This window comes from Theobroma umbraticum, unplaced genomic scaffold, assembly GCF_002168275.2.
Source record: "Theobroma umbraticum cultivar Fairchild unplaced genomic scaffold, ASM216827v3 scaffold_30.0, whole genome shotgun sequence".
NCBI classification, from domain to species: domain Eukaryota; kingdom Viridiplantae; phylum Streptophyta; class Magnoliopsida; order Malvales; family Malvaceae; genus Theobroma; species Theobroma umbraticum.
Genome location: NW_018397254.1, coordinates 8,357,887 through 8,362,309, shown reverse-complemented (window position 1 = coordinate 8,362,309; position 4,423 = coordinate 8,357,887). Strand labels below are relative to the sequence as shown.

At 36.9% G+C, this 4,423-nt stretch overlaps 1 long non-coding RNA gene and 3 other non-coding genes across 8 annotated transcripts in view; 3 read left to right on the top strand and 1 right to left on the bottom strand.

The window, feature by feature from the left end:
- The first annotated feature begins 767 nt into the window (after positions 1 to 767).
- Positions 768 to 839, top strand: TRNAP-UGG (transfer RNA proline (anticodon UGG)). The gene has a single exon. It is a non-coding gene; the product is annotated as a tRNA-Pro (tRNA).
- A 406-nt stretch (positions 840 to 1,245) lies between these two features.
- The window catches only part of LOC110427392 (uncharacterized), a 7,493-nt gene continuing 4,315 nt past the window's right edge, over positions 1,246 to 4,423 (bottom strand). For 4 of the 5 annotated variants that reach the window (XR_016351694.1, XR_016351690.1, XR_016351695.1 and 1 more), the window contains one exon: positions 1,246 to 4,028. This is a non-coding gene — a long non-coding RNA (uncharacterized LOC110427392). The remainder of the gene's footprint in view (positions 4,029 to 4,423) is intronic. The other variant, XR_016351693.1, reaches the window with a different exon arrangement.
- Positions 1,444 to 1,515, top strand: TRNAP-UGG (transfer RNA proline (anticodon UGG)). Its single transcript has one exon. It is a non-coding gene; the product is annotated as a tRNA-Pro (tRNA).
- On the top strand, positions 3,529 to 3,600 carry TRNAP-UGG (transfer RNA proline (anticodon UGG)). Its single transcript has one exon. It is a non-coding gene; the product is annotated as a tRNA-Pro (tRNA).

The following is a 4,423-nucleotide window of genomic DNA, read 5'->3' as shown; positions in this document are numbered from 1 at the left end:
TTTTTTTTGCTCAAAGGTGGTGGAGCCTAAGGTTTTTGAGTAGAAGAATTTAATGATGAAAAGGCCAGCTGGATTCCTGGTTGGCTTCTTTCTTTTCTCTTATTAAACTGCTTTTTATAAAATATTTGTTTCTCATGATTGATGGCATTTCGGGTGTTCATGGAAATGGCCCAGCATCACATCATTTCATGATCGGAGGAAAGTGATCTGTTAGATACATAATCTTTTCCCTTTATTTGGTATAGGATACTCATCATATATATTAAAGGCTCTGGCTGGTGAATAATCACTTCTGATCCCTAGTAAAACTCAAAACAAAGAAAATCACCTTGAAACCTACTCAACATAAGTGGGATTTTCCTATTTAGTTAAATCCGTTAAAATAATGGTGTTGGTTGTACCTTCCCATACAATCTCAGTCTCAGATATACAACTTTTTTAGGTAATGCCGTCCTTGTTATGAAATAGGAAGAAGAGTGCATCATGGTGACCAAAGAAAAGGAGAAATGAAACAAAGAACTTGCCAACTGTTTTTACTCTAATTTCTCATCTTGTCGAAGTCCGTATAGAGGGTACACAATATGGAAGAGATATTTGCAAAGCAATGGCTTTAGAACAGACAGAAAAGCATACAACAGTCAATACGGGTCAGTAGGTCACAAGGTTACTACCATTGCAAACTTAGCTCAGAAGTTATGCAAGCCATAATTCTTTCTTGATGCATATTAAATGCTCTTTTATCATATATCAAAGAACCCTAATCAGGAGGGCGTTTGGTCTAGTGGTATGATTCTCGCTTTGGGTGCGAGAGGTCCCGAGTTCGATTCTCGGAACGCCCCGTATGAATTTTGGGCTTCAGATGTCAGCCTCTTTAGGTGGCCTGATAGATTGGGCCTTACTGTTTTCCGATATAGACCAATGTGAAACATTGTGGACAAATTAGCTACTAATAACGCAACCTCATTGTTTCCTTGCATCTCCTGTGTTGAAAACAAATTCAACTAAATCGTTATCTCCACAATATACCACCACTAACTTAAGACTTTGGAAAACAGATTCTTCTTTACGCTCACAACTTGGTTTAACCTTTTGATTGTTTGGGAACGTTGGCTGCCCCTTGAAACAACAAAATATTTCCAAACTTTCTAGTATAAGGTTATTTTACAAAATTGGTTAATTCAGGAAGCCCTCTGATTCTTGCAGTGGGATTATCAGTACCAGGTTTTGATTCCCAAGGTGCCCATGGATCATTCCAAATTTGTAATTACATGCATGGTTTGTATTACCAATGTCTCAACAAGAAAACAAAACGGCCTGAAAACATGGATATTCAAATCTACCAACCCTAGCATTGTTTTACATGGCAAAGAAAAAAAATTCACAAAATTTCTTTATGGAATAACAAAACTGGAGTATTCAAAGTAAATCAAATGTTACATGCTAGGGCATTTGGTCTAGTGGTATGATTCTCGCTTTGGGTGCGAGAGGTCCCGAGTTCGATTCTCGGAATGCCCCCAACCCCCTGTTTCTTTTTTAGCTCATCTTACAATTTGAAATATTGATAACAAAAAAAGGTCTAGCCATAAGTCAACTTTAGAAGTGTAATATAGAAATTTATTGACTTCATCTTTGATTTGTTTTCTGACAAGTGCGTCAGCAATGAATTGCAAAATGTATATAACAAATGCGGTGTTTGCAAGTTGAGCAAGCTAACCACTGACCTGTAATCTGCCATGAGGAATCATTTGAATCTTCCATAACCTGCCCAAAAAACGAAAAGGGGAATCACACACACATGGAATGAACATTCATCTGAGGAGCAGGTTAAACTACCTAATCAACAGCATCCTTTTCTAGGCAAGCAAAACTAGGGAAGAGGCACTGTTGTTTCTCTTGCATTTGGCTTGCAGGGGCCACAACAAAACATTACACAGCATTTTGTGATAAACTTTCTGCAATTTGTCCCGTAAGCTCATCTTTAGACCACTTTACAGTACTATGCACTGTTTTGCAAGCTTTGTGACAGGGAGTAACTAGTTATCTAGCTATTAGTCAGGCATTTCACCACGAAAGAAAGAAAAATATGAATAAATTCTCAAAATTCATACACAACTCGTCTTTAAGTTGACCCAAATATGGAATCAAGTATAAACAACCTTCATTACTATGCTTATAACCAATCCAAGGTCCAAATGCAATTTTAAGAGGCACTGGCATCTGACTCTAGCAGGGAAATTATAACAGAATTACATCAAAAGCAAAAGACTACAATCACTCTAGCAAGGAAATGATACCAGAAACACATCAAAAGCAAGAGAGATGAAACTATGGGCAGCTCAGTTGGTATAAGCCCATTGAAAGTTACACGGAATCCTTAGAAAACTGCTAACAAATATATGCTAATCAAGATAGATATCAAGATTGGGGATTTGGTTTACGGTCTGATTCTCACTTAGAGTGCAAGAGGTACCTCCGAGTTAATTCTTGGAATGCCCCAGCCAAGTTACTTTTTAGTTCCCTACATCACTACTTGACTTATATAATCAAAGAATCTGCTGTTAAGTCAACTCTAAAAAATAAAATAATATAGAGACTTAGAAACTTCAGATCCATTTTTTTGGCTGACAAGATTCCTTTGCAGTGAGTAAAAAATAAATAAATTGTGCTACTTTCACAAGTTTATTCTTGCACCTTTAATCTGATAGTCATCCAAAAAGTGAAATCTGCCTTAAAGCTGCCTAGCAAAGGGCACCAAATAAACAGAATGAATAGACATTTGCAGAGCAGGTTAAAATATTTTACTTAAAATAGCTTATAAAGTCAAGCAAAAATCAGAGAACAAGAAAGGCCAAGTATTTTTCTCCTTTCTGAGTGAGTTTCCATCTTCTGTATCTGCACAAGACCCTATTTTATTCTTTTTCTTGATCCAACTGCCAGGCTACACCATGTGGGCTTGCTCCCCCCCTGCCCACAACCCCAACTCCCTTGCCCAGTAGTGAAGGTGGGACTCAGTCCTACGTGTTTAACAATAACCGAACAACTTTACTAGCCAGACTAACCTATAAAGGCTTTGACATTTAGCTTGAAAAGTTTATTAGGACATATTGTGATTAGGTTTCCGCATAGCTGCCTAATTGTTCTGTAATTTCACTGGTAAAAGTTTAAAACAAAATATTCTAAGAGCACAACAACTTTCAAACTATCTATTTAGCAGTCAGATAGTTCACTGGTTAAAAGAAACTATAAAATTTGGAAAATTCTCAACCTATAGATGTTTTGACTTCCAGGGGATCCATATTCTAAATTAATAAGTATAATCTGGCATCTCTTTATGAAAGAAAGCTTCAACCTGGTGTTAATGCAATTTTAAAAGCCTCTGGCATCCAATTGCAGCAAGGCAATGATAAATTGAACCACATCAATAACGAGAGAGTGGGTCCTCTACAAGTGAGGACATTGAAAATTAACAGGAGCCCTTAGAGAAAATGTATCATATGTATGAACCAGGCATGATACATATAAAAAATTGGGCATTTGGTCTAGTGGTATGATTCTCGCTTTGGGTGCGAGAGGTCCCGAGTTCGATTCTCGGAATGCCCCAATGCTTCTCATTTTGGTTCCCTATATTCTATCCTGAAATATTTGATCAGAGGAATCTGATCTTAAGTCAACTTTAAAACATAATACAGAACTTTAAGGACTTATATTGATGTGTTTCGTAACGAGTCTTCAGAAATATGTGGCAAAGGAAATAAATAAATTAGGCTATACATACTAACTTCCCATGTCGGCAAGCTAGCCTCATACCTGGAATAATGGTCATTAGAAAATGGAAATCTGCCTTAACCCTGTGAAATAAAGGAAACAACAACCTATTTAGCAAAAAAAAAAAAGACCAACAGGAAAGGAATGTGCCTTTTTCTTCCCCTCAGTGAGAAGTATTTCTATTTATCTTCTGACCAATCACCAGCCTACAGTCTGTAGTATGGCCCTCCTCTGTTTAGCCTTATCCTCTTGCACCAATACGCCTTCAACCAAAGGGCAAAACAGGAATCAGACCTAGCTCAATGCAACTACAGAATTGCTTTACAGGTATGTATTTAGCATCCATTGTGCAATTAGCAGACTTTAGTATTCATCCTTCAGAGCCTTGCAAACAAAAGGCTATTACAACATGTCATTTTGTGAACAATCCAGTTTAACTGCTAATTGTCCTGTAAGCTCATCTTTGAACAATTTTGAAGCACTTTACTATGTATTACAATAGCTAAAAAGCTCACAAACAATCTAGTTCTGACCCAAGACTTCATGAATATATAAAGAAAGAAAAGTATGCACCATTTTTTGAAACTTTACTACCCATAGATGTTACAATAATAAAAAAACATTAGACAACAAAAATGGGCATTTGGTCTAGTGGTAT